This window comes from Geotrypetes seraphini, chromosome 13 (genome assembly GCF_902459505.1).
Source record: "Geotrypetes seraphini chromosome 13, aGeoSer1.1, whole genome shotgun sequence".
Classification (NCBI taxonomy): domain Eukaryota; kingdom Metazoa; phylum Chordata; class Amphibia; order Gymnophiona; family Dermophiidae; genus Geotrypetes; species Geotrypetes seraphini.
The window spans coordinates 11,536,504-11,553,706 of NC_047096.1; the positions used below are offsets into that span (position 1 = coordinate 11,536,504).

General features: G+C 47.0%; 1 protein-coding gene across 2 annotated transcripts in view; it reads left to right on the forward strand.

Moving 5' to 3' along the window:
- Positions 1-2,276: 2,276 nt before the first annotated feature.
- Positions 2,277-17,203, forward strand: part of RAB44 (RAB44, member RAS oncogene family) — a 53,715-nt gene continuing 38,788 nt past the window's right edge. The window contains exon 1 of one of the 2 annotated variants that reach the window (XM_033917367.1): positions 2,277-2,337. The gene's annotated coding sequence lies outside the window, so the exon portion shown is untranslated. Of the gene's footprint in view, positions 2,338-8,337; positions 8,468-17,203 lie in introns of those variants that run through there. The other variant, XM_033917366.1, reaches the window with a different exon arrangement.

The window sequence follows — 17,203 nt, forward strand, 5'->3', positions numbered from 1 at the left end:
GTGAACTTTAGGACTGAAGAAAAGGCGAGGGAACACCTCACTCCTCCCTCCTTCTCCCCCCCTCTACAGCTCTAACTATGTACCTCACTCCTGCTGGCCCTAGTGCCCTCCATCACACAGAGATCTACTAATATACCCCGTTCCTTCCTCGCAGTGCCTTCTGGTACTCACAAACACACCCCCCCCCCCCTCCAGATGGCTTCACATGCAGAAAGAAAGTAGGGCGTCTCATTATTTCTCCAGTGCTGGTGCCAAGAAGCAGACAGAGATTCTGATGTACTAAGGAGCACTTTCTCAGAAGCAAAACCTCCCCCTTCCCCAGGAGTGCAGAATTTGGTTTGAGTTGGGTTTGAACTTGCCAGGGCTGGACAAATTTCTTTCAGTTTGGTCCCAGGTATAGACAGAGCGTCTATTGCCTTTTAACTGGATTCCAAGCCTGAAAACATGTTTCCAAGGGTCGGTCCTTGAGGGGGTCGGTCGGCACGGAGACGGAGAGGTATTAGAACTGGGTCAGATCCCTGAAGAAGCTCATTCTCCTTCTATCAGTTTGGTTCGGTGCAGTGGCGTACCTAGGGGAGTGCGGGGGGGGGCGGGCCGCCCCGGGTACCAGCCCTGAGGGGGTGTTCCCGGCCTTGCCGCTCAGTCCCCCCCCACGCCCGAAGGACCGCTCGCCCCACTGACCTTCCAGCACACCTATGAAGCAGCCCGCAGCAGGATCGCGACGTCAGCAATCCCTCAGCTGCTTGGGCGCTGCTTCCTGCGCCGCGGTCCCGTCCCTCCTCTGATGTCAGAGGAGGGGGCGGGACCGCGACGCAGGAAGCAGCTCCTAAGTAGCGCAAATATAGCTGACGTCGCGATCCTGCTGCGGCTGCTTCATAGGTAGTGCGGGGAGGCCAGGGGGGCGAATGGTCCTTCGGGGTGGGTCGGGGCATCAGGCCTTCAGGGTGGGGCGGGCGGGCGGGCAGGCAGACTTTCAAGGGGGAGGGGGGTGACAGGCAGGCAGGCAGGCCTTCAAGGGGGGGTGCAGGTCTTCGGGGGGGGGGGGGGTGCAGACCTTCAAGGGGGTGCAGGCCTTCAAGGGGGGGACAGGCAGGCAGGCCTTCAAGGGGGGGACAGGCCTACAAGGGGGGGGGGACAGGCCTACAAGGGGGTGCAGGCCTACAAGGGGGGGGACAGGCCTTCAAGGGGGGACAGGCCTTCAGGGGGGGTGCATGCCTTCAGGGGGGGGGCCGACCTTCAAGGGGGTGCAGGCCTTCAAGGGGGTGCAGGCCTTTGGGGGGGTGCCAACCTTCAAGGGGGGGTGCAGGCCTTCAAGGGGGGGGACAGGCCTTCAAGGGGGGGCAAGCAGGCAGGCCTTCAAGGGGGGGACAGGCCTACAAGGGGGTGCAGGCCTTTGGGGGGGTGCCAACCTTCAAGGGGGGGACAGGCCTTCAAGGGGGGACAAGCAGGCAGGCCTTCAAGGGGGGGTCAGGCCTTCAAGGGGGGGACAGGCCTACAAGGGGGTGGGACAGGCAGACCTTTAAGGGGGGACAGGCCTACAAGGGGGTGGGACAGGCAGACCTTTAAGGGGGGATAGGCCTTCAAGGGGGGGACAGGCCTTCGGGGGTGCAGGCCTTCGGGGTGGGTGCAGGCCTTCGGGGGGGGTGCAGGCATTCGGGGTGGGTGCAGGCCTTCGGGATGGGTGCAGGCCTTCAGGGAGGGACAGACCTTCGGGTGGGGGGTACAATCCTTCGGGGAGGGTGCAGGCCTTCAGGGGTGGGGTTTAGGCCTTCAGAGGGGGACAGACCTTCGGGTGGGAGGTAAAGTCCTTCGGGGGGTGCAGGTCTTCAGGGGTGGGGTGTAGCCCTTCGGAGGGGGGACAGACCTTCGGGGGGGGGGGGTCCTGGTGTAAAAGTACACAGAGGGAGAGAGGGAAGGGGGGGTTCAAAGATACGTGCATATGCCAGACTTTGGGGGTTAGAAATAATGGGTCTAAAAACAGAGGAGTGGGAGAGAGATGGTGCATAATGGGATTTAGGGAGGGAAGGAACAGAAAGGGAGAGAACTTGGAAACAGGGGATGGTGTGGAGGGGGGATAGAGATACTGGATAGGAGGATAGTTGGGAACAGAAAGGGAGAGATGGTGGATCCTGGGGTGGTGGGGAGTTGAGAAAAGGTGAATCTGTGGATGGAGACAAAAAAAAGGAAAGATGCCAGATCTCCGGGAGAGGGAAGGGAAACGGAAGGGGAGAACAGAGATGGCAGACGGATGGTTAGCACGGAGAAAGGAGACCCTGGCAAGCAAGACAACAAGAGCCTGGGACCAACAAGATTTGAATATTGATCAGAGAACAAAAGGTAGAAAAAATAATTTTATTTTCTGTTTTGTGATTACAATATGTTAGATTTGAAAAGTGTACATGAGACAGCTTGAAATGGGAACTTTTCTATTTTTGTGAATGGCAAGGCTGAGTTCAGTTAAAATATATGCTTTATAAGAAAATATAATAATGTGTTTTATAAAGTTTATAAGCATTGCTGGCATACTCGGTGAGGTGTTCCTAGTGTTGGTGGTGGTGGTAGCATGTCAGTGTGTTGAGAGGAAGAGGTAGTCTGGGAAATTCTGCTGAGCAAACTCTGGGCCCATTTCCACCCCCAGTTAGTCCACTCCACTCAACTGGTTCACACACTGAGTGGGTCTTTGGGTGTTATTTCTGGGTAGTTGTTTTAGAATCTCTTCCAGTGGTTTGTCAGTATCTCCTTCTGGTCCAAGGAAGGAAACTTTGTCAACCTTAGCATTGACCTTCAGAATATGTTTGTAACAGCGCTGCTTGTGTGGCATTAGGCTATGTAGTGATCGAAAGAAAAAAACAGACCTTTGCACATTTTTGCACTATATGGTGGGTGTATGAGGAGATTCATTTCCTGCACAGTTAAGTCCATGTGAAGTTACCTTGTGCTGTATTTGACATCTAGCAAGGTCTCTGTTTGGAAGGAAAGATCTAAGCTTAAAAATGAAGTGGCCAGAAGTTATGTTAAAAGTAGATAGCGTAGCTGGTTTTAAGAAAGGTTTGGACAAATTCCTGGAGGAAAAGTCCATTGTCTGTTATTAAGACATGGGGGAAGCGTCTGCTTGCCCTGGATTGGTGCACTCAGTTGTTCCCACTTGGAGAACCTATTGACTTTTACTGCTTTTCTGTGTGGCTTTAACATTTTTGCTATTCAGTATACCTAAACTATTATTCAGTAGAAAAAATTTGTTTGTTCAATCAAATCCTGTGTGGACATTGGACTTCTATGAGTGAATGTTCTGCTTGATTGAACAAACTAAATTTTTTCTACTGAATAATAGTCTAGGTACAATGAAAGTAAATAGCAAAAATGTTTGAGTAGATAATTAAGGAAATCTTTTTCATATTGCTTGCTTATGGACTGGGAAAAAAGACTGTTCAAGCAAATGTCTCCAGAACTGCTTTAATGGAAAAATGTGATTTTTTTTTTTTAAAGTACTTTGTGAAATTTATTGTTGTTGTGAAATTTATTGTTATACTTTGTTTAAACTTAAAAAGCGGTGTCATTAACAGTGAATCTAATCGAAAAATCGATTCAACAGGGTGAATCGGATCGAATGAAATATTTTTCTCTGAATCGGGCAGCACTATTGGCTACCATGAGAATGGGCTACTGGGCATGATGGACCATTGGTGTGACCCAGTTAGGCTATTCTTATGTTATGTTCTCATCTGTAGGGGCCTTTGTTTTCACTTCTTATTTTAATGTATTTTTTTCCTGGGAACTTATCAGTGTTTTTTTATAATGGGAACAAAAATGGAAGAGAATTAATGTGTGTGGAATGGGGGGGGGTAACTAATTTCTTCAGCTAAATAATTCAATCCACTTCAAACAGACATAGGAGAACTCACGCACCATTCACACACCCTCCAACCAAAAACGTCAAAAGAAAAAAACTGTTCGACAACCTCCTAGCCATTCGAGCTGCAACACTTGACCCCCAACTCTACAACCTATTGACCTCGACCACAAACTACAAAACCTTAAAAAAAGAAATAAAAACCCTTCTATTAAAAAAACACATAAAACCAAACTAACATAATCAGAACTGTCCCAAGCATCACCTGCAACTACTCCATATGTACTTCTGATGTCATGACAATTCAGACATAATTTATGTTATGTTATGTTTGGAATAATGGTTACATAAATGAGGTTCAATAAAAGAAAATTTTCTGTGGGAGCATTTGTTGGAACTTCTGTTATCCTGATTTCTTCTATCTGTGGGCTTTCTTTAGCTAACCTACTTATCTGGGGCTTTCCACTTCTGCAGCTGCCCTTTTCACGGGCAACTTTGCGCTTGCACTCTCTGGGGAGGGGGGGTTGGGTCTGGGCTTGGTGGGGTAGGTGTGTCTGGTAGTTTTGTCTGGGTGGTGGCTGGGTGTTTCTTGGGTGCTTGTTGTGCGGATTGGTGTGTCTGGTGAGCGGTCTGGGTGTTGTTGCTTGTGGGGGTTTTTTTCATTATAAAATATGGCTGAGGGTCTAGTCCGGCTTATTATTCTTGTGGGTTCTGGGGTGGGATTTGTTTGCTTGCCCCAAGTTTTGGCCTTTTGTTGTGTATTGCTATGCCTCTCATTGGCAATTTTCTCTTGGGAGAGGCTTGTTCATGCTTGTTGTTGCTGTTACTCTCATTCTGTGTTCTTTTTGATAATGTATAAGTTTCTGTACAGACCATGGTTGCTTGTCTGGACCTTTTGCCATTCTCAATAAAAATACTTTGAAAAAAAAAAAAGAAAATTTTCACTGCCTGTTTCTATTCTGACCATTTATTCCATTTCATGGTTATTGCAAAAAAAAAAAAAAAAAAAAAATTTTACATGAGGGGGGGGGGGGGGGTGTCAAAAAATGATGGGCCCCGGGTGCCACATACCCTAGGTACGCCACTGGGGGTAGATAACATTTAAGACAGACATGAGTAGGGAGGAAAGAACAAGAGGTGGTAAAAAATACATCAAGATAAAAAAAATATTAAGGATGAAGGGAGAGGGATAGAACATAGGAAGCTAATTTGTCTCTAAGGAGGCAGTTGGTACATGATCTGAGTTGATTGGATGAGCAGCGAAAGCGACGGACTTTTGGATTAAGTATCGATGGCATCCGTGAATAGAAAAGTTTAAAGTTTTGACTGGAATAGAGTGAGGGAGGATTCTTGCTTTATATGCAGGGGACGAGTACAGTACTCCCCCGAAATACGAACGGAACCCACGCAAATTTCAAAACAAACGAGGCAGGAGAGGCCAGCGAGACCACCGGCAGGTGCAGAAAATCACTCACTGATTGGTGTAGTCCGACTTTAGTGCAGGAAGAGGCGGTCGGAGTACACTGCAAATTCGCAGGAGAACACTATTCCAAAGTGAAGGAGCTAGAACTGAGAAGATGGACTTTCATGTGGCATCATAAGAACATATAAGAAATGCCGCTGCTGGGTCAGACCAGTGGTCCATCGTGCCCATCAGTCCGCTCACGCGGCGGCCCTTAGGTCAAAGACCAGGGCCCTATTTGAGTCTAGCCTTAGCTGCGTATGATCTGTTCCAGTAAGAACTTATCCAACCTTTTCTTGAATCCCTGAAGGGTGTTTCCCCTATAACAGCCTCCGGAAGAGCGTTCCAGATTTCTACCACTCTCTGGGTGAAGAAGTCCTTATGTTTGTACGGAATCTTTTCCTTTCTAACTTCATCGGGGCCTTCCAAAAGGGTGCAGCTAGGAAAAGGCAGCATTTTAAACGCTGCAGTCAGCTCTAGACCATCAATATGCCCGTTGTACAACTAAACCAGCCAGGTTAGTACAGATCGATCCTGCACAGAAAATACTAACAGAAGACGGTGTCTTTTTCATTCACATAGAACACAGATACACCATCACCCAGTATGGAATAAGATGTCAGAAACTAAAATTAGAAATATGCAGACAAAAGTTAAACTGCATCGTCAAGAAATCAGACTCTGCGTACAGAGCAACGCCACAGAATCAGAAACGGTGACGCATGTCCCCTAGGGCTCCTTTTACGACGCCGCGTTAGGGCTTTAGCACGCGGAATGGCGCATGCTAAATTGCCACCTGCGCTGACCTTAATGCCAGCCACATAGCGCGGGTTTAGCGTGTGCTAAAAACGCTAACGCAGCGTAGTAAAAGGAGCCCCTAATGCCGTGCAAAATGTAAAGATAGCAGAGGCAAATTTGAGAAAGAAAATGACCGTCTTACAAATTAACAAATAGAAATAAAACAAAAGATGGAAAATACCTTTTTAGTGGACAAATACATTTTTCAATTCGCTTTCAGAGGCCAAAACCTTCTTCCTCAGGTCAAAGGGGATTTTGGTCTCCGAAAGTTAGTAAAAAAAAAAAAAAAAATTAAAACCAGTCTAATAAAAAATTACCTTATTTCCATTTTCTGTTTATAAACGTTTATCGCTACAGCTACTTTGTTCTAAAGCAGTGTATCACAAACTGTGCCGCGAAACGCTGGAGAGAAGGAGAGACGCCGGCGAGAGGCATGTGCTGTAGACAATCAGCCAGTGCCTCTCCTCTCCACGTGTCTTCCCTGCTCTGCTGGCACCCCTAAAGGCGGTTCAGGGCCCATCTGGAGGACCTTCGCACATGCATGACGACGTTGGCGTGACATCGTGTTGACATTGGGCCGCGAACACTACGTTTAGTGTGGCGTGGATCAACAAAGTATGCGGTGTTCTAAAACAACAAAATAAATATTTTTTGCTACCTTTTGTCATCTCTGGTGTCTGCTTTGCTCATCTTCTCTTCACTCTCTTCTTTCTATCCAGCATCTGCCCTCTTTGCTCCTTCCATCCACTGTCCATTCTCTTTCCCCGCCCTTTCCATTCATTGTCTTCCCTCTTTCTCTGCCCCTTCCACATGGCATCTTCCATCTTTTCCCCCCTTCCATCTAGCCTGTGCCCTTTCTCTCCTTTACACATGATTAATTTTAGCTTCACCCCTTCTCCATTTTCTCTCTCCTCTCTGTCGCCACCCCTCCCTCATTCTCTGGCATCTCTCTCCTCTCCCTCTCCCTCTGATCTAGCATCTCCAATCCTTCCTTCCTTCTTTGTAGTCTGGCATATCTCCTCTTCCCTGGTCTTCCTTCTCCTATCTCCCCTCCCTCCCCCTGGATAGGTATTCTCTTCTTTCTCTCTCTCTGTCACCCCCACCCCCGCACTGCCAAAAACTTGCCTTCCATCATCGGCAGTGGTAGCCTTCACTGCTGCTCTGGTTGGCATTGGGCCTTCCTCTATACCCGCCCCTCCTACTTCCTCCTTCTGCAAAGACAGGACCAGCAGACAGGAAGGATCAACGCTGGCAGAGCAGCGAGTTGTGAAAGCTGCAGTTGGGGCTGCTGCTGCCTGAAGGGGAAGACACCGGCCCTGGGAGCACCCCCGTATGGGTTGCCCCCTGATCCCCCCTCCCTTTTGGAACTCCACTGCTCTTTTAAAAAATGACAAAGACTAGGGGACACTTGATGAGGTTACATGGAAATACTTTTTAAAATAAATAGGAGGAAATATTTTTCATTCAACCAATAGTTAAGCTCCGGAAATCATTGCCAGAGGATGTGGTAACGGCGGTTAGTGTAGCCGGGTTTAAAAAAGGTTTGGACAAGTTCCTGTTGAAAAAGTCTGTTATCGAGACAGACGTGGGGGAAGCCACTGCTTGCCCTGGATCGGTAGCATGGAATGTTGCTACTCTTTGGGTTTTTGCCAGGTACTAGGGACCTGGATTAGCCACTGTTGGAAACAGGATACTGGGTTAGATGGACCAATATGTTCTTTTGCTCTCACCTGTCACCTAGGCTCCACTCAGTGCTCCGTCTAGAGCGGGGGTGGGCAACTCCGGTCCTCGAGGGCCGGAATCCATTCGGGTTTTCAGGATTTCCCCAATGAATATGCATGAGATCTATTTGCATGCACTGCTTTCAATGCATATTCATTGGGGAAATCCTGAAAACCCAACTGGATTGTGGCCCTCGAGGAGGGACTTTGACACCTGTGGTCTAGAGCATTTCTTTTCCATTGTGTGGTTTTGCTATAAACCTATTTCCTGCATGTTTGACACACTCTAGAAACCCAATTTTTTTTTTTTTTTTTACGGAACCAGCGGGACACTTTCTTTACTGTGTGCCCAGGGCTTAAAGGAAAAGTGGGGGAGGGGCACATGTTGACATATACAAAATATTTTTCACCCTATTTTTGCTGTCTCTGATATTATTGACTGTCAGTTTCTTCCGCAACTGATGCCTGTGGGTAGGCGGGGAGAAAAGGTGTCATAAGCCCTTCAAGAGGAAACTCAGAAGTGATCATTGTGCAAAATGTGACACAAGGGCAGAGGATGTCAGGTCCTGTCTCCGCATATCAGCAACTTCTGCGCAGAGAGAGAGAGACAGCCGGACTGCAGCAGTCTACTCCCGGGTGAGAACCCTGGGCTCTGCCTCTGGCCCCAGGAGGCAGAGGGTGGTGGGAAGAGTGCGGGGAAGGAGCGACCAGGCAGCTGCCTGGTATTCAGGGCAGGGTTAAGGCACAGGTAAATTAGCCATGTGCCTGGGGCATTCTTTGAGGGGCTAATCCCGTGGCTCCCAAGGTAGATTTTGTCCTGGCAAATTAGCTACTGGCAGAAATAAAAATTCTCCACTACCTTCAACCTCTCATTCACCTCCTTTCCTCCCCCCCCCTTTGTGCACTGTCCTTATCCAGTGCTTTCTCCTCTGCTGGTTTTCATAGGGGGGGGGGAAGAGGAGACTTGTGGGAGCTTTGGAGAGGGGCCACTGAAGGGTTAATGCTGCCCTGCTGGAATTACAGTTAGTCCGACTACTGTCTGGGTTTCTGTGGTGGGGAGGAACTGCTTTTCCTGTCCTTGCGGAAGACTCGTGGCTTTGAACGTACAGCACCAGGGGTTAAGAGTGCTGGAAATTGGCAGCTGCAAAGCATTCGGAGCCCTTGCACAAGTTAGCAAAGTTTGGGGTATACACCAGTGCGACACCCCAGCAAGTAGGCAGTGAACATGGGGGAAGGGCTACGGATGCCCTTGAAAGCCCCACGAGCAGGGCAGGATTAATTCGTCGAGGGCCCCTAGGCACACAAGTACACTGGGCCCCCCTGCCCCGCCCCACCCCCACCCTGCGCCCAGGCGGAAACAGGAAGCTGCGTCAGAAGGAAGCTTTGGACAAGCAGCACCGCTTGCACAATTACAGTTCCCGTCGCCTTTCTTACCCGCATTGCTTGCTTGGCTTACTTTCCGTTGATTGTGGGGGGAGCCGCATTGCTGATCGGGGGGGGGGGGGCCCGCATTGCCGATCGATGCTGGAGGGGCGCATCGCTGTTTGGAAAAAAACAAGGTTGATGCCCTCCTTCATCGGGCCCCCGTGACCATTTCGGGCCCTAGGCACGTGCCTACTGGGCCTATTCGTTAATCCTGCCCTGCCATGAGATGCTGGAAGGATGGGGCTGGGGGCTGCCTGTTAATTGGTGAACCCTGAGGCTCCTGCTGGATCTAGGAAAGAGAGAGGCATGTGTGTGACTACACGTGTTCCGTACTGTATTTAAGAATCACCACTGGTGTCTATGAGATGTCTATGAGATGCTTGGTCTGGACCTGAGCATCAGAGGGGGTGGGAGTTTTGTCGGTGGCACCGGTTTGGAGCTACTGCCCAAGACACAGGACAGTCAGCCTTCTACTAAACAAGAGCCAAATGTGCTAAGCATTTCCTGTTAGATACAAAATCGAGAATCCGCCTTAAGCGGCAGCCCCTGAAAATCTGCTTTGCAGCTTCATGTTTTAGCTGCCTTGGCATGATACTTGCATGGGGATATTGTGACGATCTGCTCTTCAGCTGGGCTCTCTTAAGCCTAGATTCGCTAAACTTACCGATCCTGTACCGATGGTTTTGCGATCGTTCCCCTGACCCGATCCACTAAACAGCTTCCCGATCAATCTCCGACCCGATCCATCCATGCAAATTACATTACATTACATTACTGATTTCTATTCCGCCTCAACCTTGCAGTTCTGGGCGGATTACAAAAGAAGTTAATATAACCAAATATAGGTGGGAATTCAATCGTATAAATCAAACTATATATAAAAACGTATTGATAACACTGTTATCGATAGCATAGGCCCATTCATACCACATTAACACAGAACACTCACTAACATCACACCATCAATATAAGAAATTATAAGACAACGGAGAAAAATAAACCTCAAGTGTGAGAGGCCGGGACTACACAAGTACCCGAGTCTGCTCACATCATCACTGGTTTATAAAAAACTCCGTGTACATTTAAATCAATGCTTATTGATTTAAATTGATTTAAATGTACACGGAGTTTTTTATAAACCAGTGATGATGTGAGCAGACTCGGGTACTTGTGTAGTCCCGGCCTCTCACACTTGAGGTTTATTTTTCTCCGTTGTCTTATAATTTCTTATATTGATGGTGTGATGTTAGTGAGTGTTCTGTGTTAATGTGGTATGAATGGGCCTATGCTATCGATAACAGTGTTATCAATACGTTTTTATATATAGTCGGATTACAAAAGAGACATGTGGACATTTCCAGGATGATTACAAAGAGACTTCTGGACTTTTCCAGAAGAGTTACAAGAAGAATGGTGTAGTATAGTTTAGGGAATGGGATACAGCAAGGAGGATTGGACTATTCCAGTGGATATACCATTCGGGATGCTGAACAGATAGGATATATTGCAGTTTCAGTATATATGCAGTTAGGGAAGCAGTTGACAAGCTTGGGCTTTGAGGGGAAGGGTAACTGGGGGAGTCACACTGAGGGGAATCCAGGTTGGAGTTAGGACATCTGTATACATTTTTTTGAATAGATGGGTTTTGATTTCTTTGCGAAAAGATTTGAAATCGCTTGTTGTCAACAGCAGGTTGGAGATGGCGTGGTCCAGTTTCGCCTTCTTGCGTCGCTAGCAGACTGTCGAATGAGGGGAAATGGCATGCACAAGTAGGAAGCCGTCGATTCACTAAGCAGCAGAAGAAACGCCGATTGGGTTTGCCGATCCGAAATGAAGCAACTTCTGAGGACCAGTCGCTTACTGTCACCTTGCCGACTCTCCTGCTCTCTTCCGCCCTGAAATCTCAGTATCGAAGTTACAACCCCATAGAAAACAGCCATCAAAATATAAGTGTCAAATATATATACATAGGATATCTATGCACAATTCTACTTTTGATATTTTTTTAGGTGAATATTTCAATAATTACTTTTCTTTAACCTGACAGTGATCTTAACTATCAAGGTTTGTAGACACCTATTAACTGTAGAGTCTTACTGGAACCTCAGGCCACCACTCAGAGCTCAAACTCGTTCATTGCTCTAAGCTTTATGTGGAAGCTCCTCATCGGGTCCATTTTATATTTTTGTATATTATTTTAAGCCTCTTTATGCTTTTTATACTTTTTTAGTTTTTTAAACAGTTTAATAACCAAACTTAAAGCTTAAAACATTAAGCAATACTTAGCTTGATCTTGTGGTCTTTGGCTAAGGGGAGACATCATACCGGTTTAACCCCTTTCTAATTTTCCGCCAGGATTTGTGACCCGATGAGGAGCTTCCACATAAAGCTTAGAGCAATGAACGAGTTTGAGCTCTGAGTGGTGGCCTGAGGTTCCAGTAAGACTCTACAGTTAATAGGTGTCTACAAACCTTGATAGTTAAGATCACTGTCAGGTTAAAGAAAAGAAAATATATATACATAGGCATACAAATTCCCTTTTTATATATTCTGCAAAAAGCGCAGTTCGAGCCCGTGGTTTTAACCCGCGGGTTTAAAGCGTGTTCTGTTCCATAATCTGGCTGCACAAAAATTGAAATGATTCATAAGAACATAAGAAGTTGCCCCCGCTGAGTCAGCCCAGAGGTCCATCTCACCCAGCGGTCCGCTCCTGCGGCGGCCCATCAGGCCTAGTGCCTGAACAGTGGTCCCTGATTAATTTTGTAACTTACCTCTAATCCCATCCCTATAATCTATCTTTACTCTTATCTGTACCCCTCAATCCCTTTGTCTTCCAAGTACCTATCCAAAGCTTCTTTGAAGCCCTGTAGCGTGCTCCTGTTTATCACATCCTCCGGTAGCGCGTTCCACGTATCCACCACCCTCTGTGTGAAAAAGAACTTCCTAGCGTTTGTTCTAAACTTCTCCCCTTTCAATTTCTCTGAGTGCCCCCTTGTACTTGTTGATCCCCTTAATTAATCAGTGATCCCTGATTAATTTTATAACTTACCTCTAATCCCATCCCTATAATCTACCTCTACTCTTATCTGTACCCCTCAATCCCTTTGTCTTCCAAGTACCTATCCAAAGCTTCTTTGAACCCCTGTAGCGTGCTCCTGTTTATCACATCCTCCGGTAGCGCGTTCCACGTATCCACCACCCTCTGTGTGAAAAAGAACTTCCTTTAAAAATGTCCACTCGTAGGGCCGGCGAGTGAACTGCAGCCACCCCACCCCCTTTATCTTGAGCTCGCTTGTGCAAAGAGCAAGCACGTGCGCAAATTTCGTCTACAACCGACAAGGATAACCCGCGCGTGCGTCTCGATCACTCTACAGCGATCCGTGGGATCGCTGTAGGCCGCGTGTCCGATCAGATCATTTGCATGCAGAATCTGTTGTGAAGCGGTCGCTCGGCAAAACTCAGCCAAGAATCGGCCAACAACAATCCAGATCGGTGAATTTAGCGAATCTAGGCCTTAATGCCTTACTTGCATTGGTGTTAGGTCAGCTTGTTTGGGGTTTTTATGAAGACCCGCTTTTCAGCTGTCTGCACTGTATTCATGTTTTATCTGCCTCAGGTGTGATGCCTACTTGGACTCTTATGAAGATATGTTATATTCCTATTTTGCTAGTGTCATTGTGAGGTCTGCTTGGGTCTTGATGATAGTAGGCGCAACCCCTCCCCCGTCCCTGACTCATTTAGATTCATAATAGTGGAAGTTGCCATGTTTCAGGTACTTTCCAAATCACTAAACACAAACAGCTCCTAAGGAAGGAATTAATACTCATAACCGGAGAGAGAGAGAACCCGACTGATTCTGTGAACTTGAACTATTGACTGAATAATTTGTAGAACAGGTTTTTTCGCTCTAACTGCTGAAAGCCCTGTCGGAGGGATTAATAAACAGAGGACTGGAACAAAGATGGTTCTAACGGAGACCAAGAGACACAGAACTGAATCTCTAATGTATGCAAAATCAGTCTAAGATTTTTTTTCCCCCCCTCTTGGATTCAAGATTTCACTGCTCACTTTTTCTAAATCTGAGTTTGGGGCGAGCTACAGATGCCATTCGCTGCTCAAGCGGTCTTCCAGTCTTGGTTTAAATTTTATATTTCAGAATTTTACAATTAGGAAGAGTGTAACTATAATTATCTAGAACAATGTCTCGCAAACTTTATGAGCTGCGGCGCACTAAACTGGCGGCCGCGGCTCGAGGGCACCTGGAAGTGCGCGGACATCGCCTTGATGACATCATGTGCATGAGTGACATCTTCACATTGACATCTGCCAATGCGTGGAGGCTCTCCAGACGGGGCCCTGAGCCGCCAGTGGAGGGGTGCTGAAAAAGAAGAACCCTATCAAGAGTACAGTTTATGTCCCCACTAACTCTATCCCTGATCTTTCCAAAAATCCACTACCTTTCAACTGGGAAGGGGGAACTTATTCCCCAATCTCTTTCTTCTTGTAATGGTTTGACCAGCAGGCTATGAAATAGAAGATTCAGGTTCAAATCCCATGGCAGTTCCTTGTAATCTTGGACAAAACACTTGCTTTGGGTCTGGTCCTGGGCAGGTTCTGATAGCAGGGCCAATGCAAGTCATGACTTCCTTGGTTGGGCCAACGCAACCTAGTGATGCTTCACACTGCGCAGGAGAAAGCAATGGTGAGAAATCCCTATTCAATGGCATCGATGCAAGAGATCTAAAATGCCTCCAAAAAGTCCAGAACTCAGCAGTTCAACTCCTATACAACCTCGGCTACCATGACCCGAGAGACTATGGGAACTCCCAGCAGCCATTTCCTCATGGCGATCTGCACAGGGCAGGAGCGTAGGAAGATCGCTCCTGCCCCAAAAACCCTCTAGACCACCAGGTAAGGCCGGGAAGGCGGCAAGGAGGAAAAAAAGATGGATTTTTTTTTACATGAAGACTGTTTTTTTTATTTTCCCCCTCCCCAGAAAAAATTGTGATTATACACAAGTGCAGGAACCGCGAATGGGGAGGGGGAAGTGTAATCAGCCTTAACCTATAAAACATGTTCTCACAAGTGAACTGATTTGATCGTGGTAGCTCAGTTTTTGGTCCAATATGACCCCTTAATTGTACTTTTATTTCTGCTCCTAATTTCTGACCCTCCCTGCATGGAAATAGCATAATCTCGGTTTTTAGATGCTGGTTACAGAATTTGGGCCTAAGCGACTTGCCCAGGGTCACAGGGAGCGGTATGGGTTTGAACTCACAACCCCAGGGTGTGGAGGCTGTCGCTTTAACCACTGCGCTACATTCTCCTCAATCTGGGTTCACATTTCTGACCCATTAAACTAGCAATTCCAAATATTTTTTTTAAAAAAAAGCCCTGTGAATTGATTTTTTTTTTACTCCATTGAAACATAACAAAGAGTAGTGGACACTCAGTGCAGTTATGGGGAAGTACTTTTAAAACCAATAGGAAGAAATGTTCTTCATTCAGAGAATAGTTAAGCTTTGGAATACATTGCCAGAGGATGTGTTAACAGCAGTTAATTTAGCCAGTTTTATAAAAGTCTGGGCAAGTTCCGCTTGCCCTGGGATTGGTACCATGGAATGGTGTTACTTTTTGGGTTTCTACAGGGTACATGTGACCTGGATTGGCCATTGTGGAAACAGGATACCAGGCTAGATAGACCATTAGGCATTGGTGGAACCAGGCATTATGACATCACAATCTGAGCTCTAGAATGTTGCTACTTAAGATTTGAAAGTGTTTGAGGCTTGTGCAGATGAGGACGGAGCTTAGGCATTGGTGGAATGAGACATTATGACATCACAATCTGAGCTCTAGAATGTTGCTACTTATGATGTTAAAGTGTTTTGAGGCTTGTGCAGAGGAGGACGGAGCTTAGGCATTGGTGGAATGAGGCATTATGACATCACAATCTGAGCTCTAGAATGTTGCTACGTAAGATTTGAAAGTGTTTGAGGCTTGTGCAGAGGAGGACGGAGCTTAGGCATTGGTGGAATGAGGCATTATGACATCACAATCTGAGCTCTAGAATGTTGCTACGTAAGATTTGAAAGTGTTTGAGGCTTGTGCAGAGGAGGACGGAGCTTAGGCATTGGTGGAATGAGGCATTATGACATCACAATCTGAGCTCTAGAATGTTGCTACTTAGGATTTTAAAGTGTTTGAGGCTTGTGCAGATGAGGACGGAGCAGGGGATGGAGCAGGGGCATGAAAATAACTTGTGGGGACGAGATGGGAAAATGAGTACCCGCAGGGAGGGAGAAAAATTTGTCCCTGTGCCATTCTCGAATCGGAACCATGCAGTGTGCCAGATTTTAAGAAAAGATGGGATTGGCATGTGGGATCTCTTCATGGAGGAAGTTAGGGGGTGGGTCACTAGTGTGGGCAGACTAGATGGGCCGTGGCCCTTTTCTGCCATCATTTTCTATGTTTCTAATGAAGTAAACCCAGGACTAGATTAGTGCTGCTATGTGAACTGGAGCCAGTTGTTGACCTAAGATCTTCTCATTATTTACCCCCTGAACACAAAGCAAGGGAAACACTTTGGAAAAGTGAGTATGACAAACTGTAAAGTGCAGGGAAGGAATATGCAGCTCTGAGGTATTTCAAAAGCGTTGACAGTTGAGTTGGAAGAGATAAACATTACACCAGCAGTTAGATTTCACAGGCTTGGCCTGCAGTCTCACTTCCTCTGGGCTTCAAGCTAATTTTGAAATCCCTTTTTTACACTAGTCATGCGTCTGAAGTGTATTTCAAATTAAAACTGCAAGCAACCCTCGGCAGCAGCAGTCCAGGATTCCCACTGAAATATTACACCTTACGTGAAGAAGGACACGGTACTACTCAAAAGGGTCCAGAGAAGAGCGATGATAGTTAGGGGGTTGGAGAAGCTGCCGTACAGCGAAAGATTAGAGAAACTGGGCCTCTTCTCCCTCAAACATTCAAGGTACTGAAGGGAATAGACTTAGTAGATAAGGGCAGGTTGTTCACCCTCTCCAAGGTAGGGAGAACAAGAGGGCACTCTCTAAAGTTAAAAGGGGACAGATTCCGTACAAACGTAAGGAAGTTCTTCTTCACCCAGAGAGTGGTAGAAAACCGAAACACTCTTCCGGGGGCTGTTATAGGGGAAAACACCTTCCAGGGATTCAAGACAAAGTTGGACAAGTTCCTGCTGAACAAGGACGTATTCTGGTAGGGCTAGTCTCAGTTAGGGCGCTGGTCTATGACCTAAGGGCCGCCGTGTGAGTGGACCTATGGGCTTGATGGACCATTGGTCAGACCCAGCAGCGGCAATTCTTATGTTCTTATGACTCTGCGGCAGTAGGGTGGACCATCCCGCACAGAGCTGTAGCACTAGCCACCCTCAGAGATAACACTAGCCCTGTTCTCACAGCCCCTTCCTCCTGAAGCCCAAAGGAGTCTGACACGGTCTCTGCACTATCTGAATCTCAACCCGGTCCTGGAGCACCCCCTCGCCCGTCAGGTCTTCAGGATGTCCACAATGAATACGCACGAATGAAATTTGCATATGTCGGAGGCAGTATAAGCAAATCAAGTGTATGCGTATTCATTGTGGATATCCTGAAGACCTGACGGGCAAGGGGGTGCTCCAGGACCGAGTTGAGAAACACTGACTTAGGGCTCCTTTTGCTACATGGTGCGAGAGGTTTCCAGCGCAGGCCAGCAAGGTAGATGCTCCGATGCTCATAGAATTCGTACGCCCAACATTAGTCAGCAGCAGGTACCTGAAACCCCCCCCCCCCCACTGAAAATGGTAGTTAACCGTGCCGAGCTCTACTTCCGTGGAGAAGATGCGGTATATCAACTTAAGGTTTAGTTTAGTTTAGTTTAAAGAATAATGTTGGACTTATACAATTTCATTTTACGGACATTTGCCCCATTAAT